At 46.6% G+C, this 18866-nt stretch overlaps 1 protein-coding gene across 2 annotated transcripts in view; it reads right to left on the reverse strand.

Moving 5' to 3' along the window:
- The window catches only part of PKNOX2 (PBX/knotted 1 homeobox 2), a 428541-nt gene that overhangs the window by 246457 nt on the left and 163218 nt on the right, over positions 1-18866 (reverse strand). For both annotated transcript variants that reach the window (XM_075564126.1, XM_075564127.1), the window contains exon 2: positions 13070-13119. The gene's annotated coding sequence lies outside the window, so the exon portion shown is untranslated. The remainder of the gene's footprint in view (positions 1-13069; positions 13120-18866) is intronic.

The raw sequence follows: 18866 nt of genomic DNA on the forward strand, positions 1-18866 counted from the left end.
GCAGAAGATTATCTAACAATGGTTGCCGCAGTACATTGACAGGGAGCTGCCAGAGGTTCAAGTCAGACTAGAAGAGAATGAGGAACAAGGGATATCATTGCTGACGTCAGATGGATCTTGACTGAAAACAGAGAATACCAGAAAGATGTTTATGTGTGTGTCATTGACCGTGCAAAGGCATTCAACTGTGTGGATCATAACGAACGATAGATAAGACTGGGATTCTGGAACATTTCATTGTGCTCATGCAGAAGGCACTTGGGCTAACGGAACAAGGGATATTGCATGGCTTAAAATCAGAAAAGGTGTGCATTACATTGTATCCTCTCACCACTTATTCAAGCGATATGCTGAGCAAACCATCAGAGAAGCCGGTTTATGTGAAGAAAAACATGCCATCAGAATTGGAGGAAGGCTTATTAACAACCCGTGTTATGTTTACAGCATAAGCTTTGCTCGCTGAGAGTGAGAACTTGAAGCACTTGTGATGATCGTGAAAATCCTTCCAACTGTACCAACAGGCGACATGATGACAATGGAGAGAAGACTGGCGTTGTCGAGGATTTCATCTTGTTGGATTCATAGTCAATGCTAATGGAAGCAGCAGTCAAGATGGCAAATGGCACATTGTATGAGGCAAATCTGCTGCAATTGAAAAGCAATCCTATCACTTTGAGGACTAAGGTGTGCCTGACCCAAGACATGGTATCTACAATTGCCTCAGGAGAAAGATGGGGCTTTCTATTCACATAAACAGTCATAGTCTTGGAAACCCACAGAGGCAGTTCGACTCTGCCAGAATTGACTCAATGGCAGTGAGCTGGAGAAATCTGGACATTGAAGATGAAGACTAAGGAAAAACTGGTGCATTTGAACTACGGTGCTGGCGAAGAATATTGAAAGCATCATGGACAGCCAAAAGAACAAACACATCTGTCTTGGAAGACGTATAGCCAGAATGCTCCGAAGCAACGATGGCAATCCTTCAGCTCCAGTCCCCAGGACGCGTCATCAGGAGAGACCAGTCCCCGGAGAGCGACATCATGCTTGGTAAGTGGAGGGCAGTGAAAACGGGGAAAACCTTCAATGGGTGAGTGGGTTGGAAAGGGGGAACTGATTACAAGGATCCACATGTAACCTCCTCCCTGGGAGACGGACGGCAGAGAAGGTGGGGAAGGGAGACTCCGGATAGGGAAAGATATGACAAAATAATCTGTGGATTATCAAGGGTTCATGAAGGAGGGGGGAGCGGGGAGGGAGGGGAAAAAAAAGAGGACCTGATGCAGAGGGCATAAGTGGAGAGCAAATGCTTTGAGAGTGATTAGGGCAAAGAATGTACGGATGTGCTTTATACAATTGATGTATGTATATGTATGGACTGTGGTAAGAGTTGTATGAGTCCCTAATAAAATGTTTCAAAAAAAGAGAGAGAGATGGGAAGCCACAGTGGCTGCAACAATGGCTCAGGCACAGAAGCTCTGTGAGCATGGCGCAGGCCCGGGCAGTGGCTCATTCTGTCGTACTCAGGGTAGCTAGGAGTTGGACACGGCTTGATGGCACCTGACAGCAGTAATAGGAAGGGAACAATAATGTTAGTGAGGGATGCACACCTTAAGATAATTTACCATTGAACTGTTTGAGATCCAAAGGACAGTATTTACTCAAGGATAACATTCGGACAGGTAGGAAAGGTGGAGGAATTAAGAACAAGACAAACAAACAAGGAAGAAGTGGTATGCGTGAGAGGGATTGCCATGAATAAAATGAAACAAAATGGTGCATGAATCGCTGAATGTAAAACTGATGACCTGCTCCTATAAACCAGCACTAATTTGCAATAAAAAGTTATAAAAAATCTTTCATGACAAATAGAATTTTAAAAATTCCAACTGATGCAAAGGCCCTTGTTTCATGGACTGCTCTCTTATGTCAGGTGACCAAGGTCCAGGGAGCAAGCCCAATACCCCAGAGGCAGCCAAGCTCCAAATGTCATGTCTTCTTGCTACGATCTAGTGAGACAATATGGCCTTCTCTGGGAGCTAGGATATTAGCCATTGAATTTAATAATCAAAGGATTATTAAAAAATGGATGCGTTCTCAAAATCAATGTGTTTCGTACAGTTCTAGACACAGACTAACCCCATACCACAACCCACTGCCATCAAGTTGATTCTGGCACCAAGCAAGCAACCCTCTAGGGCAGAGTAGGACTGCTCTCTTAGGTTCAGCAGCTGTAAGCTTTATGGGCACCGAAAGTCCCACTTTACTCCCTTGGAGCAGCTGGTGGATTTGTACTGCTGACAAGTGCCTAACTCACAGTGCCACCAGGGCCACCGTGTCTTTGTTGAGTGCTGCCACTTGGTCCCTACCACCAGGGAGACCCAGTTAGCCCCCCATTCTGGTCAGCTGCCTGAAGTTAAGTAGCGCATTTTTCCCACTGTCAAATCTGACTTATATGAAAATACCGATCACAGTCACCTTTGTTGGTGCTCCCTTCACAAATGTGTCCCCGCTTGGTGTGGTAAAAGGTGAGTTCTCAGCGCACTCCAGGTGCGGTCCATAGGGCTCCTCTGATGAATCCACGCTAACCTAACTCCCCTAAGCCCCTGGATGCCTTCTGCCGCAGAGTCCTTTAGCAGCCTCACTCCTTTCAGACACAAATTAAGAACTCAACAGACAAGAAAGGTAATAGAAATGAGATACCCCAGTTTCTACCCTGTGACCTCAGCACCAGCAGGAGGCTAGCGTCATATGTTACAAGGAAGAAACTTTTCACCTGGCCCTCCCACTCCACTTCCGGTCTTTGTCGGGATGGTTTTATCCTGCCGATTCCTCTTTGCACGGCTGTCCATGTACAGGTGTGTATGTTTTAGAGGAGGGGCGCCCCCAGAGTGTTAGCCATACCCACAGACTCTTGAATCGCGCGACTTGACAAGTTGACACGTCAAAAGATGTTTCAAAGTCTGTGTTGATTATGAAAAGGCAAGATTATAGATTGTTAGAGGTGAAAGGAGCCCCGGGAGACCAGCTAGTCCAACTTTCTCATTTTACGCCTAAGGAAACTGTAACTCACAAAACTGAGAACTTGTCCCAGGTCACAATATGGTCTGAAACTCAAGCCTCCTAATCCAAAGAAAGGTGCATCGCCCACACCTAACCTTTCTAATTCCCCTCTGCTATAGGAAAGGTTGCACAGGACACCAGACCAGCGTACATCTCCCAACAAATGTTTCTCTGTCCAGTCCAAAGCCATAAACCATTTCTGATGCAGCATTGCCTCCCCTCACCCCCTTCTATGGAGACTGCAGGAGACGAAGCAACTCCGAAGCCAGAGAACTACAGGCTGACCTTGATGTCTCCTCTCTCCCATCCTCCTCCTCTTTCTCCTCTGTGCCCACTCTCCTTTTACGTTTTCCTTTTTTTCTGGGCCTCCTGCCTTTACAGCTATTTGATCAGAAGCGGCTTCTGTTTGCTGAACCTTTATTCATTTTTATATTACCTGGGATATTTTCAGCTACTCCTCTGGGATTTTAGGAGAATTTCAAGCGGTGAAAAATCAAGTGGGTTGCAAAGGTAAATACGCATCCATGACCTCTGAGCCTCGCCAGAGAAAGTCATTTCTCTTAGCACATGCCTTTCTGACCATCACAGCTCTGAACTCTGGCCCGACATGCAGGCCCCTCACCCTGGGCTTGTTTCTGGGGAGTTTAGTTCTCTTGTAGGCAGTAAGGCTGCAAGTTTTCTCCAATCTGAGACTGATGCAGGAGGCTGGCTGGCTTAGGCCCTGCTTCCCCTTGGAAGACACTCCTCTGCACTGTAGCTAGACCAGAGAAGAGGCATTGAGAGGTCCGTCTCTCTCCTTAGGAGAAAGATGGGCCTTCTATTCCTGTGACAGCCTCAGAGGGGCCACTTCCACCCTGTCCGCCCGAGTAACTATGAGCAGACATCGACTTGATGTCGGTGAACTGAGAGTTGTTGTTTTCTCTCCTTCAGAAACAAGGATGAAGGCGCCAGGCAGAACTGAGCTGTCGATTTCCTCACCTCAGAAACCAGCCTCAGGAAAGCACTGATTCACTGCTGCTTCTCTCCCATATACACTAGGACTCAAGGCTAAAGGCATTGGAGTAAGCACCAGAGAGGAGAATGCTGCTTGTTATAGCTTGAATTATGTCCCCCCAAAATATGTGCTGTAAATCCTAACCACTCTGCCTGTGGTTATCATCCCAGTTGGGAACAGGTTTTCTTTGTTATGTTAATGAAACAGGATTAATGTAGGGTGTATCTTGAGTCCATCTCTTTTGAGATACAAAAAGCAATTGATAAGCAGGCAGAGAGAACTACCAGGACACATGGAGATTTCCAGGAACCAGGAAACAAAAACTGAGAAGACAAGGGCCTTCCTCCAGAGCAGATAAGGAGAGAAAGCCTTCCCCAGGGCCAGCACTCTGAATTCTCACTGGTAGGCTCCTAAACTGGAAGAAAATAAATTTCTGTTTGTTAAAGTCATATCCTTATAGTCTTTCTGTTGTAGCAGCACTAGATAACCATGACACTGCTCCTTCTGGGAGAAGCCGGATACCTGTCCTTGTGTCCAATTTACTTGACAAGAGCAAAACCTGAAGGGCTTTTCTTTCTGTCTCATGTCAGGTCCATGGTAGACCAGAGACAAAGGGAGATGGGAAGAAGGACATGGAAAGAAGTGAGCAGTCAAAATAACAGGTCATACACTAAATTATACTCATACATATAAATAATATTGAAGTAGCAAATGTTTGCTGACTTGTATTTTTAACACGTCCCCCCCCCACACACACACACAGAGAATATAAAATCAGGAATTTTTGTCCCATTTATTCACAGAGGAATGCATTCATCTCAATTTTACAAATTGTGGGCCAACAGAACCCCTCTTAGGACCGATATGAGCATTAAATGATATAATATGTATGCCTGAGTATAGCAAATGCCAGGGGCTTTATAAAGATCAGTTTTCGTTATTCATTCAGAGTCAGCTATTGATCAATCACCAAGAACCCAGGATCAGTTGGTTGCATCAAGATAGACTTACACCAGCAGGATGATTGAGAATGTTGCCTAACATAAAATGACAATGACGTCTCTTAAGGTGAACAGAGACATATATAAACCAGAGATGCAGGAATGGATTTGGGGCTTGCACTTAATCCTAGCCCCAATCTAAAAACAATTATTGCTGGTTACCTGGTCCTGCTTGCTGCTCACCCTCATGAAGAGATCGCTGAAGATGTGGGTGCTCCAGCAAAGGGTGGTGAAGACCCCAGATGGTGCCTGGCTACCAGAAGGCATAGCATTTGGGGCTGTAAAGGATTGTTTTCAAACAAACAGCCATCCAAGTGAGGTGGCAACAAAAGCTACATGGAAGAAGTACACCAGCCTGTGTGATCCAAGGATTGTAAACAATATAATCCAAAAGGAGGAAATGGCTTCAGAGCTTAAATTGTGACTGACCATCCAGTTTGCAGAAGGCAATGGATGGCAGCAGAGGCCCAAAATCCCTTAGCAGCATTCATGCCTGCGTTAAGCCTCTAGTGAATCCCCTCTGATCGTGATTGCAGGGTGGGACTAGCAGCCCTGGAAAGTGGATTGTGGCAGAAGTAGTTATGTCCACAAGTAACATCATTTGATCTCCCTCTTGATAAATTTTCAAGCTGTTTCAGTTAAAAACAAAAAGTCAAGGAAATACACATGGAGTGAGGCCCTGGGTCCCCTCTGATCAAGGACCAGGAATGTGAGTGGTCTTGCAGAAAGCATTGGGAAGTGGATTGTCGCAGGTGCAGTTAGGTTAAAATGTGGCACCCTGTCATTTGGTCCCTAAAATTTTGTTTTAGGCCCCACGGAGGCCACATTTCATCCTGTGGGTGTTTTTCCTACAGATAGGGTTTTTGTTTGCTCGTTTTTGCATTGTGGGGCTTATTTTGCTTCAGTGACTTTGGGACAAATTAAAAAATCCTAAACTCTGAAAACAGAATTTGCTCTAGTTTTTACTATTTTATGCTTTCTTTTTGATTTAGGTTTATATGTTTTACTTTGTTATTCTTATTAGTTTTGGGGTTTTTGTAATGTTTTTCTGTTATGAAATTCTGGATAGGTAAATCCATACTGACAGTAACTGGATTAATGGTTCCTTGAGGGTATGGCAAAGGAGGGTCAGGGGAACTAAAGACCTAATAACAATGCGTATAAATACGATTTTTTTTAAGTTCTAAAAAGATGTGGTGATGATTGTACAATTCTTCATGATGTGATTGAACTACTAAATTGTATGATATATTAATTATATGCCAATAAAACTGCTGGGGGAGTATGGAGACAGACCTAAGGAAAAACACCTGGTGAGATTTCCTTACACTTACCCCGTTTCTCTGAAAGTAAGACATCCCCCGAAAATAAGACCTACTTACAGTTTTGCCTCTCGCCGAAATATAAGGCATCCCCCCGAAAATAAGACCTCCCTAAAAATAAGGGTTTGGATTGTTATGAGGAAGTTCCAGAAGATGGTGACATGACTATCATTGAATAAATGAGCAAATGTACCATAGATTGTTATACATGAAAATAATGGTAGTAACGCGAAATTCTTGATACTGTAGAATTCACAGTTTGTCTGGTTATGCTGGTTTGTGATGACAACTACTACCGTAGTGCATACAGGTAATAAATTTCCTTTTTTTTGTTGTTTGACAATAAATGTGTACCGTATTCTTCTTCCTGGAAAAATAAGACATCCCCTGAAAATAAGACCTTGCGCATCTTTGGGAGCAAAAATTAATATAAGTCACTGTCTTATTTTCGGGGAAACAGGGTACTGCTGTACTTTGAAGCCCATAACTCCTGCCAGTGCCAGCACTTTTCCTCCAAGCTTCTATGGGATGTGTTCTACATATTCTAGGAGTGCATGTGCTATTAGCTAGTTGTCAGATTTCATAAAATGTGCTGCGTGTCTCTAGGCTTGCGGCGCTGTCTAGGTTTGCCAGTGTAGCACTCGCCAGTCCATAGTCTTGCCAACCTAGGCACTGGACATTGGGAATCAAGAGCAGAGTTCATTCACAGAGCCAAAGAAACCAACTGTGCATGCCTGTGCACAGCAGCAGCTTTGCCATCAGTCCATGGGACTTTCTCAAAGGCTTCAGCCTACTTCTGGGCATCATGATCTCGGTGGAGTTATGGAAAGGTTATGCTTCTTTATGGGCTTTGTGGAATTTCCCCCTCTAAAACATCATCAGACTGCTGCTATCCTTCCCCTACGTCTGCCATTTTCAGGACAGACAGGCACAGAAGGATCACCTGGACCCAAAAGCAGAGCCTCTGTGCTCTTACAGAGTATTTGCACCAAGCCAAACTCACTGCTACCAAGTCAGTGCTGACTCACAGCCACCTCCTGTGCAGTTGGGAGACTGTAACTGTTCATGGGAATAGAAAGCTGCTGGTAGTTTCGAACTGCCAACCATCTGGACCGCAGCCCAACCTGCAACCACAGCACCAACAGCGCACACTAAATGTTAAATGAATGAGCTCTCTGACCTTGAAACTAGTTTGCAGGGAAATGGCTAAATGTACCACAAATGTCAGAATCATTAGTAAATATGGGTCCCATTATGGAATCTCTCAGGAAAAATGGTGAAGAGAATTGAAATCAACCAACATGCTAAGTACACATGCTCCTTCGGCAGCAAAGCAAAAATAAGGAGAAGAGCTGCGGGGACCTGGCACCTGGTGACAGCATGAAAACAGTTGCTGGTGGTTCCTGGCGCTACCACACCACCTCTGCAGTCACAGCAAGGCCCTCTACCAAAAAACAAGGAACCAGAAGACCAATAGAATCTCCATCATGTGAAACTTTTCCAGACTGAAATAAATGGCTTAATGTATGCAATGATTTTCTTAAGTAGCTAAGTTAATGAATAAATAATGGAGTGGGGCTGAGATCTGAACCATCTATAATCTCTGACTTGGGAGAGAGTCAAGAGACTGGGAAACAATCCAGTGCAAATGATGGGAAAAGTTCCAATTCAGGGAGAAGAGTAGAGTGGATTGTTATAAGAGCTCTAAGTGCCTCCAATAAAATGATCTTTAAAAAAGTAAGATAAGGGGGTTCAGAGAACTGTCTACAGACCACATCAGCATGGAGGAAGTCCAGTGAAAAGGAGATGAGGGTCGTGGCAGATAGGATATACTATATAAACTGGAACTTGGGCTTAGAAAGTAGATAGCGCAGCCTTCTTCCAAAGCTCCTTAGGGTGGACTCAAACCACCAACCTTTCCGTTAGCAGCCAGGCACATATAGCGAATCAATGCATCCAAGAACACAGAGCTATCCAAATACTAGTTATGACTCCTTAAAACCTGGAGCTGCAGCTACTGTAGTTAATAGGCAGAGTCCTTAAGACGGAAGGACTGCGAAGTGGAGAAATGGAAAAGCAGAACAATGGACTATTGAAGGATCATGGAGATTCCCGCCTCCATCCTCTGTTGGATTAACAATTGGATTTCCAGTGACAAAACCAGTGTCCAGCACTCAGTGAGTATTTGTTAAATTTATATCTGTCAGACTATGTTCTTGACAGAAGCAAAACCAGTGATGCTTATATGTACATGTATATTGAAGGGGTTTTATATCAAGAAATGGCTCACAGAGTTGGAGAAGTGAGTAAATCCAATCGGGTTCATATCTGGGGGTCCAATGTTAACTGGAGGCTTCTCCTGACGCTTGGAGCTGTGGGGGCTGATGATCCAGGTAGTAGGAAGATAAAGCAGAAAGAGCATACGAATCCAAGATCAAAAATCCACGGATGGCTCCTGGGATCAGTAGACAATACAGCAGGAGGGTCAACAAAGCAGATGCAGAGGATAGACCCAGCAGAAGTGACACGTTTTCCAGCAGGTTCTGCTTAGACGGGAGCAGGCTCAATCCCAAGGAGTCTTCCTTCCAGTAGAATCCGGCTGTGACTTTAATTAAGCGGGGAACACTCCACCATAATTGCTGGCTACTCACAGAGTTGCTATATGTTGATCCAATCATGGGGTTGGTTACCTTGTGTTAGATCACATCATGGAGAATTACTGCCAAACGACTGAAAACCATGAGTCAAGTTCATACAAAACCTAATGGTCACAAAAGGCATGCATGAAGCCCAACCTCTAGAAAACTATCACTATTTGCTTCTACTCCCCTCCCAAGAAAATATGACCAATATTTTACATATAACTGACCCACCCAAGAAAATATGACCGATATTTTCTGAGCTGGTATCCTTTTGGATACATACTGCCAAATGTACAAAAGGCCCAGATCATTTTACTGAAGAGGACATTTCTTCCCTATTTCATTTCCACACTTACGGTGAGGCCCATACCTGAGAAGGCACATCTGCCTCTCCCAACAACTTTTGCTGAAATAATAAATGGTCAAGGACCTAAGAGTGCTTATACCTAAACGGCTTCATCCCACCTCTGCACGGGTTTACCAGTCAAGCTGGGTTACCCAGCCCTAGCGCTAACTGTAGCCCATGCGCAGTGATTACAAAATGGAATTAAATGGCATGCCAAATTAAAGAGTTATTTTTCCTAATAAATATTTTGCATCGGATGTGTTTATAACGGCATTAATTATTTACACCGCCATATAGAGAAAGTATAAATATAAAGAGAGAGATCAGATGGTTCCGTTAGGAGAAATAAAAGGAAAATTTCCATCAGGATGATGGAGACCTGCACTCTCAGATTGGGGCTAGGGCACCAGGGAGGTAGGCACAGAGGGACATCTTGAGAACAAATCTGACAAGCATTCTCGAGGTTTTTGAAGGAGGAATAAGTTAAAAATGAAAGTGAATATAAAAAGTTTAAATATTCAATCCCTGCATTAATTCCAATTCACACTTGCTTTATTTTTTCAGATAAAAAAACTGGCAAGCATTCCATCTCTTTCATCCTTATTTTCCCAAGAGGCACTTAGCAGCCATTGTTCCAGGGACCATCTTTAGCAGAGGCTGCTTAAAAACGACATTAGAACAGCATCCCCTTGCTCTCCCCGCTTCATGGATCTCCCCTAATTCCCCTCCAAGAAGTCGCTGTCTGGCGCTTCTGGTACCAATGAGACCAGAACTACTTCCTATCCTCCTCAGTCCACCCAATGAGGGCCACAGGATTTTCAGAGATGATATTAAAAAAATGTGAGTTTAAAATATTTGCTCAATTTCAGATTTGTAGGTATAAGGAACAGAGAAATGGCACAATTTCTCCTCAAAACAACAGAATTTCTCTATTATACAGGCCCGGGATCTCCTTTCCCTTCAGAAGCTTCTAGTCCAGGACCTAGTAAATCAGCTTTTCACACTTCAAATACTGTCACTGTAAGATAGAATTACCTTGGCTGCAAAGAAGCAATTGTTTTCTGAAGGCCACCGCTGAGGGAGTCATATCAGGGATGTTACTTCCACAGCAAATCCAGCTCCATTCTCTAGCCCTTGTCCGTACCCACTCAGCATTAAGCTGAGTCAGCAATAATAACAAAATAGACATCTATAGTTCCATTTGAAACACTTCCATACCCCGGTTGACTCCCAAAGCCCTGTTGCTGTTAGCAAACACCATGCATGTACACACAGAACAAAACACAGGTTGGGAGAGGTCTTGCGATCCACCAAGTGCTTTTGAATCTACCCTGGCAACCTCCTATGGGTCAGAATAGAATGGGGCTCCACAGGACTTTCAGTGGCAGGTTTCTGGGGGGAGCTTTCTTCCACAGAGTTTCTGGGTGGATTCCAACCTCCAACCTTTTAGCTAGCCACGGAGTGTGTTAACACTTTGTACCATCCAGGGACCCTAATAAAGCCCAGTGTCTCCTTATTACAAAACCAAATTTCGTTCTATTGTTTTGAATCAGCTTCTTCAGCACACAGCTTCTAAAATCTCAGGCCTGGAAGGAAATGGGAAAAAATGACTGAGGGATGCCTTGTCACCTTGCTACCTGGTTGCTGAGTGCCCAGTCAGCATGCCTGACTCACATTTTCAGAGGGGTGAGAGCAATATGGGGCTAAGGGAGTGTGCTCTCTTTAACTGGGTCTCTGTGTCTTTACTCCTGTTTTCTCTCAGGATCCCCATCACCCTTAGGCCAGAGATCCTCAAGGAGAATAGCTGGAAAAGTTGCCTCAAAGTCCAATATCTCTCTAATCTTCTGGGCTTTGAATTATCAAATGCTAGGCCAAAGTCTTTGATTGTCTTTTCTCTCTCTTTTCCTCTCTCTCCATCCCACACTCCCTCCACATGCACACAATCACTTAGTACAAATTTCTGCACAAAACACCTTCATAAATAGTGCTGATTAGCTCCTTGCTCTAATCAGGCCTCTGCTCAAAGACAATTCTCTCCCCCCAACCCCCACTCCTTATGCGTCTACTGATGCACAACATGCCTGTAAATCAGCCGAGCGCACATGCGCGCGCACACACACACACACACACACACTCAGTCAGAAAGCTGAGTGGGAAATCATGTCTGTGGTGGGGATCGGAGATATCAATCTGGCACTGAGAGAAGTGTGTGAGGTTATTTGTTGTTTTTACTACCAGATACTTGCTGGAGTTGGACCAGACCTTTTAATGAGATGCAGAGGGTTAGACATCATCCCAGGGTAATGTCTGGAGGGCAGAATCTCTCTGAGCACCACCTCCTTCTATTTCCTAACATCATTCAAACAGCTTGCTCCTGAAACAGCAAGGAAGAGAGACCCCAGCCAGATAGAGCCCGTGCCTGCAGGAGCGCAAACAAATATCCGAAGAGGGACCTCTCCTGCCAGGCCCTGGGGCCATTCACATTCTCCCCGGCCTTTCTGTCCTCCAATGTGGACCATGAAGATACATTTTGGTAGACCAGTCATCCAAATTTCACCCAACCAACGCTCTCCCAGCTTGCCTCGTGGTGAAATGTTCAGATGAAGATAAAAGGCACAGAGGTAGCAGAGAGGAAGGCGATGGGGCCGTATGACGATGCTGATGGGGCCCACACTGTGGCTGCTGACAGCAACAGAAACTGTTAGAGCAGCCGCAAGGCCAACAACTTGCATGAAAAACAAACAAACAAGCAAACAAACAAACCCCAAAACCCTTTCTCCCAAGGTCTGCAAACAGCCCCCCTCTCTCATATGAAATCACAAAGGCGGCACAGAGTTGGCCGAGGCAAGCTCTTGGAAAAATCTGAGCACAGTGGGCGGCACATCCGGGCAGTCTTGTTTTCCCTCCATGCCTCCTATTCTTGTAGAAGTAAAGCAATCTTAAAACCTGGCCTAGGCTGTGAGTGACCCAGCGAGGCCTTTCCGAAATCCCCAGACCATCAGGTAGGAGGGTTCTGCTGCACTAAGAAAAGAGCCTCAGCGACTCTAACACATCAAGACAGTCTTTTGCTATGCACGCTGGATGAGACGCGGGGAGGAGGAAAGTCGGGAGAAAGCTCGCAGGGGAGTGAGTCCCTGTGTAGCACACACGGATATAAGCAGTGGACCTACTGAAAGACTGCGAGTTAATGAGCAGAGGATGATTGCCCTTTATCTCCACACCCTTCTCTCTGCTCTTCTAGGACCAACCAGCCAATAGTCTGTTACCCTCAACTCATCCACCTCATCCCGGGTGACTAAGCAGAGACGTCTGCTGGACTCCCTCCACAATAAGGCTCCTGCCATTACAAACGCTGTAAAGCAGAGCTCTACTGTGACAAACAGAGGGTCACCATTAGGTAGAGTCACATGCCAGAAACTGGTTTGTTTGTGTTTCTTCTTTAGAGGGAGGAACTGTTTTCAAGGTCACTGTTCAAAACTTAATTCTTCTGTTTTTTCAAAGCTGTTTTCAAAGGTGCTAATAACCCTTTCCTCCACAGACAAGCTTCCCCCTGTCTGGCAGGGAGGTGTGAAAGGGCCAAGAGGGGAAGAAATCACAGTTGCTAAATGCTCTCAAAAGACAGTGAGCCAGAACTCCTGGGAGCATCTTCCTAGAAATGAGGTAACTTTAAGCAGCAAAGGATTGGGGGTCAGGGGACTTACCAGCTCCTTGTGACCTTGGACAAACCACTTATTTGCCGACTCAACAGCACCTAACAACAGAAACAGAATAAGAGAAATCTTAGCTCTTGGGAATGTAATTCTTTTCCACGTATGGAGTTTTGCACGTCGACCATTATCACATTTATTACAGCTCGCCTTCCATGTTCACGACTCACCTGTAAGAACAGGACACTATCCCTTCTGAGAGAAGATACACTGTACAGGGGAAAGGGGTGTGTGTGTGTGTGTGTGTGTGTGTGTGTGTGTGTGTGTGTGTGTGTGTGTGTGTGTGAAGTAATCCGCCTAAGGACAGAGACCAGGCCAGTTACAGAGCTGGATAGAGCCCAGGCTAACTCCAGAGTCCACAGCTTTCCACAATACCATAGCTGGCTCCTGGTGTGTAGATGAGACGACGTGGTCTTGGACCTCTGAGAAGTTTAAGGGCTTGAGAATGTGAGGTGTTATTTCTCTTGGAGTTAGAGCTGCTGGGAAAAGGGGAAATTTCCCTCTTTAAAATTTCCATTCAGACCAGACACTTGGCAGGCAGGATTTTTCTCTCCTGATCTAGAAGTGATAGATACCCTGCCTGGTGGGGCAGAAATGCCACAACAGACCTGCAAAATTCTGAGGGCTGTGGAAGGGGGTGCTTTAAGGGTTTCACTCCACTGAGGAACCTAGGTGACAGCCATGCACTGCATCCCGGCCTTTACTCTCTGAAGGTCTAGGACAGGTCTCCTCCCAGCACCAGGGTAACCATCTGTCACTGGGATCGAAGTGACTGGAATGAAGTTGAGGTGCTAGTGACCCATAAGTGCTGGAGAGAGAGTCCAGTGTTGGGGATCCCTCCATCCAAGAGAAAAACACAAAGAGAGGCTCATCGTCTGTGGTGCGGGGAATTGTCACTGAAGAACATGGGACAGATAAGAACGCTGGAGGCCCTTGTAGAGGCTGGGTTTGCCAGGGTGCACTGCCGCACGGAGTCTGAACTAAGGGTGTCACGGTCAGATGTCTTTACAAAGCCAGAGACTCAAACAGGACAGCTGTGAGGATGGTGCAGGGCCACTGTGTGTGCACTCAAGGGCGCCGAACAATAGCCTGAGGTGAAAGTGGTTTACAAGCTTTGCACGTCTTCAAGAGTGGGCCAACCATGCTCTCTTGCTTGGCTTTGGAACGGCTTCCCCAGAGTCCTCTGGGCTGCAAAACCCACTTTGGAAAAACGGCCTTTGCGGGGGACAACATCTCACAGATGGTAGCCAAATGAGGTTGGAAACCCTTGAAGCTTCCTGAAATCAGCCACTTTCCCGACTCTCCCACATCGCCTCAGTGTATGTGCCTGAGAATTAGCCCACACCTGTTTCCATGACCTAGAGAGAGCAAATGTATCTGGCTGCAGCTATGGCACATGGAAGAAAGGACATCTGTCCCTTCCTTTTAAGGGCTGGGGTATTAAGTGGGCTGGGAAATGGGAAAGAAACCCCAGAGCCCTTGGAAGCGAGGAGCCATGGAATAGAGAAGATGGAAACAGGAGAGGCGAGGCAGCTGGGATGGCAAGCTCAGACCTTAGCGAGGACTGTTCAGGTCACTTCGCAGGAAAGTGAGGCTGAGCTCCCTGGGGACCTCCCCTCACAGTTATGAGGCCTGTCCGGGCACCTAATTTCTGGTCTCAGTTTCCCCACTGGCGTTTGATGCCTTCCTAGAAATAAGTTCATACCAGTGAGAAGTCCCCAGTAGGTGGGGCCGCATTCCAAGAGACCTGGGGTGAGGTACCCTGTCCACCCACAGCTCTAGGCAAGCAGACATAGAACTCGCCTCAGGGCAGAGGGGTGTGGGGACCTGCTGTCCTCTGCACAGTTGGTGAGCCTTCCTTCCCACCCCTCCCAATCCACTCTCCTTGCTGGCCTCACCCGGTGCCTTGTCCTGTGTGGGTATGGTGGTAGCGAGGGGGCATGTGATTCTTATCCAGAAAACGGGTCAAGTTCGCCTATAGTTCTTCATGTTTCTTTACCTCTGAAGACAGCACATGAAAACGTGTTAGGAAAGAGGGTTGAGGATCCTCGATATAGGCATGGCCCGACCCGCTGAGGTTCAGGGGTTCGGAGTTAAGGGGTTGAGTGGGAGAAAGGCAATGCTGTAAACATGAGTAGAGGACTCCCTATAACCCGGTCCCCTGAGAGCACTGTGGGTGCAGTGGATGAATGGAGATCACGGACAATTAGATAGTCTGGGAAGAGGCGGACAGAAGAGATGGGAATGAAGACCAGTCACCATCCATCCCTCTTCACTATACAGATTTTGCTTTTGAGGACCCCTGGTGGTGCAGCAGTGAAGCATTCCAATTCAAACCCACAAGAGACTCCGCTACAGAAGGATGCGGCAGTGCGCTTCCACAGAGAGGAGCTGTCTTGGGGACCCTTTGAGGGGTTCTCCTCTGCCCTGTGTGTCAATGCGTCAGAATCAAGTCCAGGGGCCCGGGCCTTGGACTTTCACCTCCCAGCTCTGGCCAGATGAAGCGCTCCTTCGTCCTTCAGTACTGCCGAGCTGGGCGGTCTGGGCCTCTGCGGAGGGAAGGGCAAGGAACGGGACCCAGGGCGAGCTAGGGCCAGGAGGACCTGTGCATCTCGTCCTGTCCTTTGTCCATGCAGAGACCAGACTCTGGAGATAGCCGCCTTCTGTGGGGCCCCTTCTGGCCCTGGGGCAGCCTCTCCCCCTCCCGTTTTGCTTCTGAGCCACATGCCCTTGGGCTGAGCTAAGTCCAGAACCTGGCTGAGTAGGGGAATTGTTCGGAGAAAGTGGCCCGTTGGCTGGTTGCTATAGAAACCGACATACCACAGTGCTGACCCCAGAGAGGTTTAGCAGGCTCCCCCAGCAGGGATGCCAGCAGCTGGACTGCAGCTGTTACAGCCTAAGTGGGGGGCTGGAATGGCAGCCAGCAATCCCTGCTGTTTGCCTAAACTAGTCCCCGCAGCAGATCCCCTCCATTTGCTCCCACTCCTAATTCATATGCACCCCCACCCCTCCCCACTCCTCTTTCACAGTCAGGAGTGGCAAGGCTGAGTCTGCCTTGGCAGGATGGGGGTAGGAGGGCACTGGGGAAGAAAGCTAAAATCCAGAAAGAAGAGGTCACCCTTAGGAAGCATGATGGACCTTTGAATGGTAGTCGGTCTTGTTGCTAGCTAGGAAACTGAGGTCCAGAGGGAAAGAGGCCCCCAGCCACACAATCACATCCTAGAGGTGCTGGAGCTAGAACTCAGGACAGTCTCTTGGCCCTCCTTGCGGCAATTTAACACGCCCTACAGACTCAAGGGCTCCATGCAGACAGAAAGATTTAGCCCACATTCACTCCCTGACACAGCCAAGTGAACGGGCCAGCAAAGACTCAATTAAGGGGATAAAAGAACGCTGCTATGAGGGCCAGAAAGGGCAACAAGAGGGGAAGCTTGTGAGGGTTAGATACCGGGGAAGGCAGAGGAAGCCAAAGAGGCAGAGAAAGGTAGAGGTGAGAAGAGAAAGAGTTGAGCAGAGAATGGAACAGAGGGACTCCCCACGCTCAAACAAGGCACTGTCCGGGAGTGAGCATTGCTTCAGAAAAAAAGAAAGAAAGAAAAAAGAGGAAAGGGGGAGGGGAGAAGGTGGAGGGAGTATTAGAATTGATTTCAGAGAGGCATCTCTTGCAATCCCATAATGCCTTAAGCTCCCCAAGTGGCTTAACACAAATACACCAACCTACCCTCATCTGGGCAGGACACTAAGCAAACACCCGCTCAGCCAAGAGGTGAGATAGCTTTCCCTCCAGGGCCCCTCCGCAGCCCTTGTGCAGCAGCAAGAATGCAGCTGCTGTCCCTCTCCTCAAGCACACGTCTTCCTTACCCTCCCTTTGGTCCCACCCTTGACCCACCCCCTAGAGTGGGCTTTTCAGCAGCTTCTCCATCTTCCTCGCTTGCCAAGGCTGTGTCTAGAATCAGAGGCTTAAGAGCAGATGGCCTCCTTCCCTCCCCCAGAACCTCATTTTACCAATTCTAACAAATTAGCACCCTTTTTAATGCTCTTCCCTCGAGCCACCCAAACACAGCCGCTTGCAGGCCAGTAGAAGGGTGCTCTGCACTCTCTCCCCAGTAAGCTAGTGGGCAATTGTTCTCTTTCTGAGGGCTTCCTGAAGGAGGCCCGGACTGAGGAAACAGCTCAGGAATGTGGCAGCATCATTTTACTCCATAGCTGACAACCTCGCTCTGCAATAGGCCAGCAGATTGCTTTCACACCACTTTTTTCAATCAAAAGCTGTACTTCAGGTGAGATATTTATATTGTGTTCACAGATCTGACAAGGACAGAACTGGAGTTGATGTTCTGCTATTTTGCCTGCCTCATTCCACTCTAAGCAAAACCAGCTGGTCTGTGATGGAGTTCTCTCTCTTTGACTTGAGGATAAGATGCAGTGGCAGAGAGGAGCATGCCGCCTCTGTCCCAGTCAGTTCAGACATCAGCTGCCACTTATGATGCATCCTACCCTGTGCCTAGCACGTGTGCATGGTGGCAGAGAAGGCCATGTGGAATAAGTCTAGGCAAAGGTTCCTATCTACTAGAAGTTTGCGGTGTTGAATAAAATCAAAGCTGATCTCTCACAGGAAGCGGTGTAAAATAAGGCAGTACTCAGTACCAATGCGCTCCGAGTTGGGTGCTGCCCTCTCTAACAAAGGTGCCAAAGGAAGATTCCCTACCCATTTCATAAGGCAAAGCCTGGGCACTCCCTTGGTGAACTGGGTCATAGGGAAAACTGTGATAGAGTACAACCAGATTTATGAAACTATTTCTTCTTCTCTGGAAACGACAAACGTAATTCCAGGAAGCAGCAACCTCCCTGACATCCTGCCACACTTTTGTTCCCCACCAGCCCTTTCCAAGATGAAAGATCAGTGGCAACCAGGGTCTAAGTCACTTGGAGACTTGGTCACATTCCACCTGGAGGATGAAAGGCATTTAGAATCAACTGTAAGATGACATAGAACCCTTAGGGGGTCATGAATTTATGTGAATGTGGGGGAACAGCTCAGAAAAGGAGGCTGAGAATTAGTGCATAACACAAATAATTGTCACTAAATTCTACAAGAGTCAGTCAAAAAGGTTTGCTCCTGGGGGTTCCAGTTCACACACGCATAGCATTATTCCAAACAGAATGCGTTTAAATATATCTCTGTGATGAGAGGATGATTTTCACTAGGAAGTTCAATTTAAATGGTAATTTTGAAGGAGATATACTGGGCAGTCCAATTCAACGCAGAAAGGTCAGCTCAGAAAGCAGTGGGGACTATGTTTGTGCTTCCCAGGGGGCAATCTTGGTAGATTTTCTCAAAGGACATGGGATGATCATGGGAACTTACGAAGATGAAGTCTGAAGAAACTTTAAACCTGCCTTGGTGCGAAAAGGCCAGGACAGTTGTTCCATTGAATCTTTTCTTCATGATAATGCACCTACTCATTTTTTGAGGGTCACAGGGTTGTCCTATGAGAATTGTGTTAAGAAACATTACCCCATCCATCCTACAACCTTGATCTGAGCCCTTCCGACATCTTTCAGTTCCCCAAATGCAAAGAACATTAAAAGGAAACTTATTTAATTGATGTCAAAATTGTTATTCTGACATGTGTATCAAAGAGCACAGAATTACTGGAGAAGGGTCAGAGAAGTGGCAATAGTGCCTAGTTCTACATGGAAGACACACGAAGAAACAAGTTTAACACTTTCCTTTTTAAAGACAGGTCTTCATGATTTTGTACTGCCACTTGCCTGTCAGTGTGTCATG

Source organism: Tenrec ecaudatus, chromosome 12 (assembly GCF_050624435.1).
Source record: "Tenrec ecaudatus isolate mTenEca1 chromosome 12, mTenEca1.hap1, whole genome shotgun sequence".
Classification (NCBI taxonomy): Eukaryota; Metazoa; Chordata; class Mammalia; order Afrosoricida; family Tenrecidae; genus Tenrec; species Tenrec ecaudatus.